Source organism: Eriocheir sinensis, unplaced genomic scaffold, assembly GCF_024679095.1.
Source record: "Eriocheir sinensis breed Jianghai 21 unplaced genomic scaffold, ASM2467909v1 Scaffold66, whole genome shotgun sequence".
Lineage (NCBI taxonomy): Eukaryota > Metazoa > Arthropoda > Malacostraca > Decapoda > Varunidae > Eriocheir > Eriocheir sinensis.
Genome location: NW_026112009.1, coordinates 305013 through 320000, shown reverse-complemented (window position 1 = coordinate 320000; position 14988 = coordinate 305013). Strand labels below are relative to the sequence as shown.

The window sequence follows — 14988 nt, the reverse complement described above, 5'->3', positions numbered from 1 at the left end:
TCCATTTCATAATATTTTTCTTTTTCAATTAATTATTTTTTCCCTTTTCCTTCTTTTCTTTCTTCTTTCCATTCCATCAATTTTCTTCTTTTCTTTTTCTTCCATTATTTTCTTGACGTTTCTTTCCTCCTTTTCTTCTTCATTAGTTGTTGTTTATTTTGTATATATTTATTTCACTTTTATTTTTTCGTTCATTTATTAACTATTTTTCGATCTATTTTCCCTTTTTTCGCGTTTTTCATCACTTCCATTTCATCTATTTTGTTTTTTCACTATTTTTTTTAACATTTATACACACACACACACACACACACACACACACACACACACACACACACACACAACAAAGCATTTACACGGAACATATTTCACTGGACACTCACTCACTGACCCACTCCTGTCTGTCTGTCTATCTATCTATCTATCTCAATCTATCAATGTTTGTTTGTATTCCTGTCTGTTTCTGTATCTCTGTCTGCCTCCCTATCTATTTATATATCTTTCTATCTATCTATCTATCTTTCTGCCTGTCTATCTATCTGTGTGTCTGTCTGTGTGTGTGTCCGTCTGTCTGTCAAGCGCTGGGCAGCCAAATGGTCAGTTTTAGAGAATTTATTGAGAATTTATACGAATTTATGCGTCAGGCGGACTTATTGCTGCAGTCCCTCCTTTATTTATCGGCTCAGCTCCGTTTTCTTTTATTGTCTTTATTATTATTATTATTATTTGGGTCAGAATTTTACTTTTTTCTCCTTTTTTTTAATCAGAGAATTTATTTGGTTTGGAAAGAGACGCGAATCGGTTTATATTTTGGGATTGTATTACTGTGTGTGTGCGCTCTCTCTCTCTCTCTCTCTCTCTCTCTCTCTCTCTCTCTCAATATGTCAATCTCTGTGTGTGTGTGTGTGTGTGTGTGTGTGTGTGTGTGTGAGAGAGAGAGAGAGAGAGAGAGAGAGAGAGAGAGAGTGAGAGAGAGAGAGAGAGAGAGAGAGAGAGAGAGAGAGGTGATAAGCGAGACGTGTGTCTATCAAGATATTTAATAGATAACTTTGTGTTCTCTGTAAGCCGACAGAGAGAGAGAGAGAGAGAGAGAGAGAGAGACGTAAACACTCTCTCCCTCTCTCTCCTTTCCTCTCTATCTTCTCTCTCCCCTCAATCTCTCCCCTTCCCATACATTTTTTTCTGCCTATAGCGCCGGTAGACTTTCTTGGTGGGGCCTGATGGTCGGCCCAGCCCGTTGTGGCGCAGGCAAGTGTTTATAGTGGCACCATCTTGCTTGGCTCACGCTGCCCCCCTGAACTCATCTTTGATCTTCTTTTCGAATTAGTAGTTCTGGTTGGTAGGAGTTCTTCAGGGCAGCACGTGGGTAGTCTTGGGCCACTCGGCGGTGACTGAAAAATTGCCACCTTTTTTGTCACGGCGGGCGGGACTCGAACCTGGGTCCTCCTGCACGCTGCACACACACGCTGACCACATAGCCACCGCCTCCCCTAACCACCTGACCTTAATTTTTACCTTCGTCTTCCTTCCTTTTCCTCCTTCTTCCCTTTTTATATATAGATTTGCCTCATCCTACCTCACCACCACCTCCACTACCACCATCACCACCACCACCACACCTTTTTATAGTGTTTATGGGCGGCAGGTGAGCTGAGACGGGCAGGTGTGGCCAGGTGACTGCTCATTAAGGTGACTCAAGATGGAGGGACTAGCGTGACTCGGCGTGACTAACCGTGAATCAAAAATGAAAGATAAGAAAACGTAGATAAAGAAAAAAAATACACCTTCCCTGATGCACCTGGATAGAGTAAGTAAGGTAAAGGTGATTGGTGGTGGTGATTGTGATGGGGGTGGTGGGGGTGGGTGGTGATGATAGTGGTGGTGATACTGGTGGTGGTGGTGGTGATAGTGGTGGTGGTGGTGATAGTGGTGGTGGTGGTGGTGATAGTGGTGGTAGTGGTGATGTTGGCGATGATGGTTAAGGCAAATGTAAAAAAAAGTGAGGGAAAGCGAGAAGGGAGGAAAAAAAATAGGAAATGAAAACAGGGAGGGACGAAATAAAGGAAGAAAAAGAGAGTGAAGAAGTGAAGAAAAAGAAAGGAAGGGGGAGGTAGGATTAAGGCAGGAGGCAAAACAGAATAAAGAAAGCGAGAGGAAAGGGAAGGAATAAAAGAAAGGAAAGGAAGAAGATAATACAAGGAAGAGGATTAGAGGAGGACCCCCCAACACACGCACGCTCCTCCTCCTCCTCCTCCTCCTCCTCCTCCTCTCCTCCACACATACATCAGTGAATCAATTTTAAAAGGGGAAGAAAAGTAAATAAAAAACCTCCATCCATTATCCAAGCCGGAGTTATGGCGTTTCTTATCTGCGGGTTGTGTTATGGTGAAAGTTGTACTAATAGCAGAGAGAGAGAGAGAGAGAGAGAGAGAGAGAGAGAGAGTAAACAGTTTCTTTCTCTCTCATTCACTCACACCCACCAACCCTTTCTTTCTCTCTCTCGCGCTCTCTCTCTCTCTCTCTCTCTCTCTCTCTCTCTCTCTTCATTATTTTCTGTTTCCTCTTCCTATTTTCTCTCCTCTTACTCTCTTTCCCTCTCTCCTCTTCCCTCTCTATCAATCCCTCTTCTCCCTTCTCTCCCTCTTCCTCATTTTCCCTTCTTCACTTTTCTACCTCTTCCTATCTTGTATCTCACTCTCCCTCTCCTTCTCTTTTATCTCCCTCTCATCAAATATTCCCACACTTTTTATTCATCTTCCTCCCCTCTCCCTTTCCCTTTTTATCTCCTCCCTCACTCTTCCTTACCCCTCTCTCCCTCCTCCCTCCCTATCACTCCCCTTCCCTTCCTCCCTCCCTTTCCCTTCCTCTCCCTCCCTCCCCCCTCCTCCTTCCTATTACTCCTCCTTCCATTTCTCCCCCTTACCTCCCTCTCCCTCCCTCCCTCTCTCCTTCTTCCCTATCACTCCCATTCCCTTCCTCCCTCCCTCCCTCCCTCCTTCCCTATCACTCCTTCTTCCCTTTCTCCCCCCACTTCCCTCCCTCTCTCTCCCTCCCTCCCTCCTTCTCGCCCCATAAACCTTACATAAAGCTCCGAGGGTTCGTTTTTGAAGGTGATCCGGTTTGCCCGTCGCGCCGCGCCCATCCGGACCACCAGTTCGAATCTCGTCGGCGTATCCAGATCGGTCGCTTCTTTTCGTCGCCTTTATTCACGGTCTTTAGGCGGAAAATTAAGTCCGAGGGGGGAGGAGGAGGAGGAAGAGGAGGGGGGGGCTGGGGGGATGAGGGGGTGGGATGAGGGGGTGATAATCTGTGTGTGTGTGTGTGTGTGTGTGTGTGTGTGTGTGTGTGTGTGTGTGTGTGTGTGTGTGTGTGTGTGTTTACTGTTTTTGTGTCTTTTGTGTGTATGTGTGTGTGTGTGTGTGTGTGTTCGCCTACGTATTCAAGTGCGGAGAGAGAGAGAGAGAGAGAGAGAGAGAGAGAGAGAGAGAGAGAGAGAGAGAGAGAGAGAGAGAGAGAGAGAGAGAGAGAGAGAGAGAGAGAGAGTTAAACCTAAACAACAAAAGCCTAGATGAAAAACCAAAGTCAGAAAAACATAGAGCGATATAGTGCGAAAAACAAGCAAAACAAAGAGGAAAAAATAGAAAATAAATATAAAAGTTAAGTTAGTAGCAAGAAAAAGAATGTAGACTATAAGAAAATTAAGATAAAGGTCCATATTCTTAATCGCTTTGGTATCCCACCGCTACTATTTCCCAAGGCCGCAGAGAAGATTAACCTGTTCAGAGGAAGAGGAGGTAAGGAAACAGGGAGGAAAGGTAGAAGTAGGAAAGATAAAGAAAAAAAGGAGAATGAGGAGGAGGAGGAGGAGGAACAGTTCAAGTCTCAAGGATCACAAAACTACCCATAAAAAAACAGGTTAATCTTCTCTCTGGACTTGGAAAATAGTCGTTGTGTGATCTCGAAACGATTACAAATATGCACCACAGTGAAGGTTATGTCGCTTATAGAAAAAAAATGAGTTAGAAATATAAGTTAGAAAAAAGTGGAAATGTTAGTAAGCTTGGTTCGTTATTTATTACGTTACTAGATTAAACTAAGGTTACGTTGAAGAAATACGACATAACTTTTGGTCAGAAAAAAATATAAAAATGTGTTAGGAAAGATAAGTTAGAATAATGTAAAAAAAGATTAACTAATCTACCCATGAAAAACAGGTTAATCTTCTCTCTGGACTTGGAAAATAGTCGTTGTGGGATTTCTAAGCGATTAAAAATATGGAGCACAGTGAAAGTAATGTTGCTTATAAAAAAATGAGTTAGAAATATAAGTCAGATGAAAAAATAGAAATGTTAGTAAGCTCGATTCGTTATTTTAATTTTACGTTACTAGATTAAATTAAGAAGGTTACTTTGAATCCCTGAGAACTTTCCTCCCCTCTGTGAACCTGGATCTTCTTCCTCTCATATGTTATTGGTAACATATGAGAGGAAAAAAATATGTAGGGACTGTCGCTTATAGAAAAAAAATGAGTTAGAAAAATAATAGAAATGATAGTAAGGTCGGTTCGTTATTTTTTTACGTTACTAGATTAAATTAAGAAGGTTACTTTGAAGAAATACGACAGAACTTTTGGTAAAAAAAAATATATAAAAATGTGTTAGGAAAGATAAGTTAGAATAATGTAAGAAAAGATACACTAAACTACCCATGAATAACAGGTTAATCTTCTCTCTGGACTTGGAAAATAGTCCTTGTGGGATCTCAAAACGATTAAAAATATGGAGCACAGTGAAGGTAGTGTCGCTTATAGAAAAACGAGTTAGAAATATAAGTTAGAAAAAAAGTAGAAATGTTAGTAAGCTCGTTTTTTTATTTTTATTTTTATTTTTTACGTTTCTATAGTCTTCCAAATGTCATGTCATATTGATCTCCTGATTAGCTCCGCAGGTCCTACTCTCCTCTCTCGTTACACACTATTCATCTATCTCTTCCTCTCATAGGAATGTACATAATGAGAGGAGAAGGAGAATGGACTGTGGGATGATGAAAACTGAAGGAGGAAAAGGAGAAAATGGAAGGGCGTGATTTGGTTTCACTAGATTATATTTAGGTTACGTTGAAGAAATACGACGGAACTTTTGATCAGAAAAATATATATAAAAATGTGTTAGGAAAGATAAGTTAGAATAATGTAAGAAAAGATACACTAATATACCCATGAAAAACAGGTTAATCTTCTCTGTGGACTTAGAAAATAGTCCTTGTGGGATTTCGAAATATGTTAGAAAAAAAATAGAAATGTTAGTAAGCTCGGATCGTTATGTTTATTTTTTTTTTACGTTTCTAGATTAAATTAAGGTTACGTTGAAGAAATACAATAGAACTTTTGGTTAGAAAAAAAAAAATGTGTTAGAAAAGATAAGTTAGAATAATGTAATAAAAGATACACTAAAAAAATGGTTTAAGAAATTTAGTTGGAAAAGATATCTTAGGAAATTAGATTAGTTTGTTTATACGGTATTAAATTGATTGCAATAAAAGTTACGATATAGAGAAAAGAACACGGATAAGGTTAGAAGGATATAGAAAATTAGATTAGAAAGTTTGCAATACGAAAATAAATCGAAAAGGCTGAAATAAAAAAGACTGAGGATAGAAAGAAGAAAGAGGACAAGAAGAAGAGAGAAGAGAAAATTATAACAGATACGAAATTGGATAAAATGAAGAAGAACGAAAGAATAATAATAATAGAGAAGAGACGATAAACACAGAAAGAAGATGAAGCAAAATAATAAGAAAAACAGAAATAAAGAAAAAGAAAGAAAATAGGGTTCTAAGAAAATATATATTAGAAAATTATATTAGTAACGTTACAATACTGAAAGAATACAATACCTAATAATAAAAAGAAAGAATAAGACGAAGAAGAGAAATGAAAATGAAGAAGAAAATGATAACAGACGTGAAATCAGGTGAAACGAAGAACGAAAGAAAAAGAAGAATAAAGAAGAAGAAACGACAAACACAGAAAACGAAGATAACGAAGCAAAAAGAAAAGAAAAACGAAAGAAAGAAAATAAGGTTAGAAGAAAAAAAGTTGTTAGAAAAAAAATATTAGAAACGTTACAATACCAAAATAAAAAGACCAAAATAAAAATAAATAAAAATAAATCAGAAAACTTAAAATAAAAAGACATTAGAAAACAGGTATAGAAAAAAAAAGTTGAGCTAGAAAATTAAATGAAAACCTAAACAAAAGACATTATAAAATAAACATAGAAAAAAGTTCTTAGAAAAATTGATAAGACACGTTACAATACCAAAATAAAAATACCAAAATAAAAAATACCAAAAATTAATCAGAAAACTAAAAAAAATAGAAAACAAGTATAGAAAATTAAATGAAAAAAACTCTACAAACCCAAAAGATTACAAAACCAAAATAAAATAAAAAGCCACGTAAAAATCCCTCAGGTAGGAAAATTACACTTCAATTCAGGTGCGCTCAGGTAAACTTGCGTCCGGGGCCAACAGGTGAGTGAGCGACAGGGAGGGAAGAGGCGAGCGAGGAACACCTGCCCGGCTTGATTATGTATTACCTGGCGGAGGAGGAGGAGGAAGAGGAGGAGGAGGAGGGAGGTGAAAAGAGTGTAGAGGGAGAAGAAGGGAAGATAAAAAAAAAGAGAAAATGATAAGGAAGAAGAGGAGGAGGAGGAGAAGGTAGACGATGATGATGATGATGATGATGATGATGATGATGATGATGATGAGGAGGAGGAGGAGGAGGAGGAGGAGGAGGAGGAGGGTTTACGCGCTTGAGAGAGAGAGAGAGAGAGAGAGAGAGAGAGAAGAGAGGAAAGAGGAAGAAATAGAAGAGGAAGACAGAAGAGAAAATAGAGAGGAGAGAGAGAGAGAGTAGAGAGAGAGGAGAGAGAGAGGAGAGAGAGAGGAGAGCGAGAGAGGCGATAGACGAGAGAGAGAGAGAGCCGAGAGAGACGAGAGAGAGTAGAGAGACGAGAGAGAGAGAGAGGAGAGAGAGAGAGAGAGAGAGAGAAAGAAAAAAAGGAGGAGGAGGAGGAGGAGGAATAGCTAGAAGAAGACAATATGTCAAGAACGAGGAGAGAGAGAGAGAGAGAGAGAGAGAGAGAGAGAGAGGAGAGAGAGGAGAGAGAGAGAGAGAGAGAGAGAGAGAGAGAGAGAGAGAGAGAGAGAGAGAGAGAGAGAGAGAGAGAGAGAGAGAGAGAGAGAGAGAGAGAGAGAAGAAAATGAAGAAAATAAGACAAAGAGAGAGAGAGAGAGAGAGAGAGAGAGAGAGAGAGAGAGAGAGAGAGAGAGAGAGAGAGAAATATATTGTAAACTAGAAGAAAATGAAAAAAATATAAGACCAAAAAGAAGAAGAAACACGAAACAATAACAGAGAAATGACAGAAAGAAGAGAGGAAGGAAAGAGGAAAGGAGAAGAAAGAAAACAATGACATAATATAAACGTGATGAATTGAAGAACTGAAGAAAAACAATAAAGAAAAGACAATAAGCATCAACAAATAATAAAAACAAAATCAAAGAAAACAAAAGAAGAAAATAATGAAACGAAGAACTCAAGAGGAAATGATGAAGAAAACAATAGCACATGAAATTGGATAAAACGAAGAAAGAAAAGAAGAAAATACAGCGAAAAAACATGAAAATAAGAAGAAAACAAAAGAATGGAAGAAAGAAACGAAGAGAAAGAGAAAGGAGAAAAGAGAAAATGAGACAAAATTAGATGAAATGAAGAAGGAAAGGAAAACAATAAAGAACAAATAATAAACATCCACAATAATGAAAAGATGGAAAAAAGAAAAGAATGAAAAGAAGAAGAGGAAGAGCCAATAACTTAGACCAAATTGAAGAAAATGGAGAGTAAATGAAAATGAAAATAAGAGAAAAGAAAAGAAGGAAAGAAGGAATGGGACACGAAGAAAAGGAGAAGAAAAAAAATGATAAATACAATAAACCTAGAAAGATAATGAAAAAAAGAAAATAAAGAAAATAGAGACAAATAAAGATTGATAAAGACAAAGAGAGATGAGAAAACTTGACAAGGTGAAAATGAGAGAGAGAGAGAGAGAGAGAGAGAGAGAGAGAGAAAATAAGTAGGATCGGTGCAGATTTTACTTGACATGAACCTGACGTGAGGAGGAGGAGGAGGAGGAGGAGGAGGAGGAAGAGGAGGAGAAGGAGGTGTTGGAAAGATGAGAGTGAAGAAGAGGAGGGAGAGAGGCAAAAGAAAAAAAAGGTGGAGGAGGAGGCGAAGGAGAAAATAGAACAGAATGATTATGAAGACGAAGAAGAAGAAGAAGAAGAAGAAGAAGAAGAAAAGAAGGGGAGGAGGAGGAAGAAGAAAAGGCGAAATAGGAGAAGCAAACTGAAGAGGAACGGGGAAAAAAGGAAAAATAAGATGAGGAGAAAGAGGAGGAAGAAGAAAAAGAGGAAGAGTAAGAGGAGGAGAAGGAGGAGAAAATGACCAGGAGAAAGAAGAGAATGCGGGAGGAGGAAACATGAAAAACAAATCAAGAGGAGGAAGAAGAGGAGGAGGAGGAGGAGGAGGAGGTGAAGAGGACTTATTGAGTGAGCTGATGCCTCTTCAAAATGTCCTTTACTAATTTAATTATTTTTTATTATTATTTATTTCATTTTTTTTTTGTAATTTATTTTTCTATTTGTCGATTTTATCCTTTATATTTTCATTTATATATATTTTTTTGCTTATATATTATTCTCTCTCTCTCTCTCTCTCTCTCTTATTTGTCTCCATTCATTCATGTTGTTTACCTCCATCATTCTCTCTGTTTGTCCTCCATTTTTCCTCCTCTCCTCCCTTCGTCTCTCTCTCTCTCTCTCTCTCTCTCTCTCTCTCTCATTTTTCTTGTTTTCTTTTTCTTCCCTCATTTCCCTTTTTTGCTCCTCCTCCTCCTCCTCCTCCTCCTCCTCCTCCTCTTCCTCCTCCTCCTCCTCATCTCAGTCTGCCGGCAAGAAAGCCAATACAATGCTCGGGTTCATAACGAGGAACTTCGAATACAAGACGCCGGAAGTTGTGTTAACCTTGTACAATTCTACGGTAAGGCCCCACCTGGAATACGCCGTGCAGTTCTTGCCTCCTAACCACAAGAAAGACATCGAATTACTCGAGAGAGTACACTTTGCTAATCCTTCCCGCAAGCCACTCCTCAGTGACTCCTGTGGCTGACGGATTGATTAAATCTCTAAAAGACGGCAGCCTCGCAATGAACCAATAGACTTTCTGTTGCCTGTTCGTTCATGTTTTCATGTTTCCTCCTCCTCCTCCTCCTCCTCCTCTTCTTCCTCCTCCTCCTCCTCCATTTATTCTTTTCTTGTTGCTTTCCTTCCTCCTTTCATATACCCTTTATCTTCTTCTCTCCTTCAACCCTTTCTCCTCCCTCTTCTCTCCCTTCTCCTCCCTTTCCTCCTCCTCCTCCTTCTCCTCCTCCTCCCCCTCCTTGATTTTTTCATTATATTTTTGAGGTGTTCGATGAAAGCAGATCAGTAGATATCATATATCTGGATTTTCAAAAGGCATTTGATAAGGTCCCCCACCAATGATTGCTCAGCAAACTATCGGCGCACGGTATGTCGGGTAACATTCACAATTGCCTTGTGGACTGGCTCTCTGAGCGGAAACAGAGAGTAGTTCTAAACGGAGTTACACCTTACTGGCTCGATGTCAGAAGCGGCGTACCTCAAGGATCAGTGCTTGGCCCCATGCTCTTCTTAATCTATGTTAATGATATCGATGATGCGCTCACTCGCAAAATATCAAAATTTGCTGATGACACAAAAATTGCTAGTAAAGTAACTGCGACACTCGATGAAGAAGCTTTACAATCAGATCTATATCGACTTGCACGTTGGGCCAATCAATGGCAAATGAAATTTAACGTTGACAAATGTAAAGTGTTGCACATCGGAAAAAAATAACAATTGCGTTCGGTACGTAATGAATGGCCAACAACTTTCTGCAGTAAGTAAAGAAAAGGATCTTGGAATCACTATATCAAGCGATTTAAAGCCCATCAGCATTGTTCAGAGGTAGTTAAAACTGCAAACAAATTGGTTGGCTTCATCGGACGAGTCTTTACTAATAAATCGGAAAAAGTAATATTAAAACTGTATATTTCGTTGGTTCGACCCCGTCTAGAGTACTGTGTACAGTTTTGGTCTCCCTATTACAGAAAAGACATTGAAAAGTTGGAACGGGTTCAACGATGAGTAACAAAGATGATTCTTAGGTTGAGTCATTTATCATATGAACAAAGGCTTAAAGAAGTAAATTTATTCAGTCTATCAAAACGAAGAATGCGAGGCGATCTAATAGAAGTGTTTAAAATGTTTAAAGGATTCTGTGATATTAATGCGGAAGATTACTTTACAATTGATCGATCAAATATGACAAGGAGAAATAACCATTTCAAGATAAGTGGTAAAAGATTCTCGTCGCACGAAGCTAAACACTTCTTCTTCAATCAATCGAGTTGTTAATGTTTGGAACTCTCTACCCTGTGATGTCGTTGATAGTACAACAGTTACGGCCTTCAAGAATAGATTAGACAAGTATTTTGAATCCAACCAGCAACTAAGATATTACTCATTGTCGTAATAACGTTAAGTTCTTTCGAATAATGGTGTCCTTGTCCGCTTTTATCGCCCGGTTAGTGGTAGCAGTAATGGTAGTTCTTTCCTCTTTCCTACATAATTTCCATGCAGTTTTTCCATGCTGCATGGTTCTTTTTCCTTTCCTGCCAGCTTTGGCTGGAGGGATGGGGGGTGGGGAGGAGCCTTCGCCTTTGCTGTCCTTCATCTTCCACCTTAGATTAGATAGTTAGTGTAGCTTGTCACAAACAGCCTCGTAAGGACAAGCAGGTCTGCTGTTGTTTGTTCTTCCTTTGTGTTTCTCTGTGTTCCTCCCCTTTCTCTCCGGCGTTGTCATAGTGAGAGAGAATGATTGGCATCTACTCTCCCTCCATTCCTCTCTCCCTTCTCTCCTCTCCCTCTCTTTCTCTCCCTCTCTCCCTCTCTCTCCCTCTCTCCCTCTCTCTCCCTCTCTCCATCTCTTTCTCTTTATCGCTCTTTATATTCTCTTTTTATCTTTTCTCTCCTCTTTCTCTCCTTATACGAGTTTATATTCTCTCTCTCTCTCTCTCTCTCTCTCTCTCTCTCTCAGCTGTCAAGGAAAATTTAAAAGGTGTCTGAGAGAGAGAGAGAGAGAGAGAGAGAGAGAGAGAGAGAGTAGTGTGGCCAGTTGAGAGGAAGAGAGAGGGAAAGAAAGACAAATTTGATGTGTGTGTGTGTGTGTGTGTGTGTGTGTGTGTGTGTGTGTGTGTGTGTGTGTGTGTGTGTGTGTGTCATTCTCGTTTTATGTGATATGTTATGAATGTCTCTCTCTCTCTCTCTCTCTCTCTCTCAAACTTCTTATTTCCTCCTCCTCTTCCTCCGCCTTCTCCTCCTCCTTTTCCCTTATTTCTCATTCATCCCTCCTTTTCCCTATCTACCTCCCTCCCTCTCCCTCTCCCTCCCTCTTTCCCTCTACCTCATTCTCTCCCCCTCTCTTCCACCTTCGTCCTCCTCCTCCTTCTCCCTTGTTTCTCAATCATCCCACCTTCTCCCTATCTACGTCCCTCCCTCTCCCTCTCCCTCCCTCTTTCCCTCTCTCTCCCTCTTTCCCTCTCTCTCTCCCTCCCTCTTTCCCTCTCTCTCTCCCTCTCCCTCCCTCCTTCTCTCTCTCCCTTCTCCTTGACTTAAACAAACACAGATTTTCCACCAACCAAACATTCTCTCTCTCTCTCTCTCTCTCTCTCATCATTATTATTTTCTGTGTGTGAATTAACTTAATTTAACATCTCATTATTGTTGTTTATTCCTCCTTCTCTTTTTTTTCTTTCATTCCTTCTTTCTTCTCTTTATTTTCTCCACATTTTCTTTTCTCTTTCTCTTCCCTTGTTTTTCCTTATCTTTTCTCAATTAAAGAAAATGCAATTACCTACTGGAGAGAGAGAGAGAGAGAGAGAGAGAGAGAGAGAGAGAGAGAGAGAGAGACCCACACACACCCACACACACACACACACACACACACACACACACACACACAGAAAAAAAAGTATAAATCAAAGCAAGAAGAAAATGAAGAAAGGAAGTGACGTGTGTGTGTGTGTGTGTGTGTGTGTGTGTGTGTGTGTGTGTGGACCCTAATCAAGGCCACAAACAACATTGGAAGTCCCGCGGAGAGTGTTTGGGAAAGTCTTACGGACGAAGGAAAGAAAATAAATGGAAAAGAAAATGGAACAGAAGGAAACGAAAAGAAAGAAGAATTGCGAACCGGAGAATAAGAAAAGAAAAGCAAGGAAAGGGAAGAAAGAAGAAAACAGTAAACGTAGAATATGGAGTAAAACAAAATTAGGAAGAAAAGTTGAAAGGTAAAGAAAATGAAATAAAAGAAACGAAAAGAAGGAAGAATTGCGAGCTGAAAAAAAAGATGAAAAGTAAGGAAAAGGAAGAAAAAGAAGACAGTGTACTTAGAATATGGTGTAAAACGAAATTAGGAAAAAAAATAGAAAGAAAAAGAATATTAAACAAAGAAACGAAAGAAAGTAATTGTGAACCGGGAAAAAGAAAAGAAAAGCAAGAAAAAGGAAGGAAGAAGAAAACACTGAACTTAGAATATGGAGTAAAGCAAAAGTAAGAAGAAAAGGAAGAAAGAAAAAGAAAATGAAAAAGAAAGAAGCGAAAAGAATGAAGAAAAGTGAACCGGAGAAAAATAAAATAAAAGCAAGGGAAAAGGAAGGAAGAAGAAAACAGTCTACTTAAGATATGGAATAAAACAAAAGTAAGAAGAAAAAGAAGAAAGAAAAAGAAAATGAAAAAGAAAGAAGCGAAAAGAATGAAGAAAAGTGAACCGAAGAAAAAGAAAAGAAAAGCAAAGAAAATGAAGAAAGAAGAAAACATTGACCTTAGAATATGGAGTAAAGCAAACTTAAAAAAAGAAAAGGAAGAAAAAGAAAATTAAACAAAGAAACGAGAAAAAGTAACTGTGAACCGGAGAAAAAGAAAAGAAAAGGAAGGAAATGGAAGAAAGAAGAAAACAGTAAACTTAGAATATGGAGTAAAGCAAAAGTGAAAAGAAAAATATAGAAAGAGAAAGAAAATGAAAAAGAAAGAACCGAAAAGAATGAAAAATTGCGAACAGAAGATAAAAAGAAAAGCAGGGAAAAGGAAGAAAGAAGAAGACAGTGAACTTAAGATATGGAGTAAAACAAAAAAAGAAAAGAAAAAATAGAAAGAAAAAGAAACAAAAGAAAGCAATTGTGAACCGGAGAAAAAGAAAAGCAAGGAATAGGAAACAAAGAGGAAAACAGTGAACTTAGAATATGGAGTGACACAAAATTAGAAGGAAAAAAAATGCAACAGAAACGTAAAATAAAGAAGAATTGGGAACCGGAGAAGAAAAAAGAAAAGCAAGGAGAAGTAACAAAGGAAAGAAAAATGACAATATAGATAAAATAGTTAAAAATAAAGAAGGAAAAGAAACGGAAGAAAGTGAACGAAAAAAAATATTGAAAAGAAAGATATACTGTAGAAAAATAATAAGGTCTTTAAAGTAATAGAATGAAAACATATACCAAAAAACAAACGTAGGAATATATAAATGATGAAGGAAACTAAAGGAATAGAAAATAAGAAATAAAATACAATAAAAAAAAAGAGATAAAAAAAAACCCTTCCCAGCATCCACCAATGAGATTCAACCTTTCCCAGCATCCACCAATGAGATTCAACCTTTCCCAGCATCCACCAATGAGATTCAACCTTTCCCAGCATCCACCAATGAGATTCAACCTTTACCAGCATCCACCAATGAGATTCAACCTTTCCCAGCATCCACCAATGAGATTCAACCTTTCCCAGCATCCACCAATGAGATTCAACCTTTCCCAGCATCCACCAATGAGATTCAACCTTTCCCAGCATCCACCAATGAGATTCAACCTTTCCCAGCATCCACCAATGGGATTCAACCTTTCCCAGCATCCACCAATGGGATTCAACCTTTCCCAGCATCCACCAATGAGATTCAACCTTTCCCAGCATCCACCAATGAGATTCAACCTTTCCCAGCATCCACCAATGAGATTCAACCTTTCCCAGCACCCACCAATGAGATTCAAACTTTCCCAGCACCCACCAATGAGATTCAAACTTTCCCAGCATCCACCAAAGAGATTCAACCTTTCCCAGCACCCACCAATGAGATTCAAACTTTCCCAGCATCCACCAATGAGATTCAACCGTTCCCAGCATCCACCAATGAGATTCAACCTTTCCCAGCATCCACCAAAGAGATTCAACCTTTCCCAGCATCCACCAATGAGATTCAAACTTTCCCAGCATCCACCAATGGGATTCAACCTTTCCCAGCATCCACCAATGAGATTCAAACTTTCCCAGCATCCACCAATGAGATTCAACCTTTCCCAGCATCCACCAATGAGATTCAACCTTTCCCAGCATCCACCAATGAGATTCAACCTTTCCCAGCATTCACCAATGAGATTTAGCCTTTTCCAGCATCCACCAATAAGTCCCGAATGTAATATGTCTCTCTCTCTCTCTCTCTCTCTCTCTCTCTCTCTCTGTAATCCCTTCCCTGCTTCAGTTAATCCATATCCTCTTTTATTTTCTCTTTTATTAACTTTTATTTCGACTTTTATGAACTGATATGCCTCTCTCTCTCTCTCTCTCTCTCTCTTTTCTGATCATTTTTTTCAGTCTCTTTTTTTGTTAATTTGAGACTTTCATTCATATATGTTTTTTTTTTCTCTTTAATTTCCTGGCAATATTTTTTTTTACTGGAATCGGTGGACAAAGCAATATATTTTCTTTACTTTCGTTTTCTTTCAATTTTCTCTTTATTTATTTCTTTTTTCTTTTTTTTTC

At 38.8% G+C, this 14988-nt stretch overlaps 1 long non-coding RNA gene across 1 annotated transcript; it reads right to left on the bottom strand.

Moving 5' to 3' along the window:
• Positions 1 to 13767: 13767 nt before the first annotated feature.
• LOC126993725 (uncharacterized) lies at positions 13768 to 14592 on the bottom strand. Its single transcript, XR_007748208.1, has 4 exons — positions 14521 to 14592; positions 14101 to 14190; positions 13921 to 14040; positions 13768 to 13890 (listed from the first exon to the last, which is right to left on the bottom strand). It is a non-coding gene; the product is annotated as an uncharacterized LOC126993725 (long non-coding RNA).
• Positions 14593 to 14988: the final 396 nt, after the last annotated feature.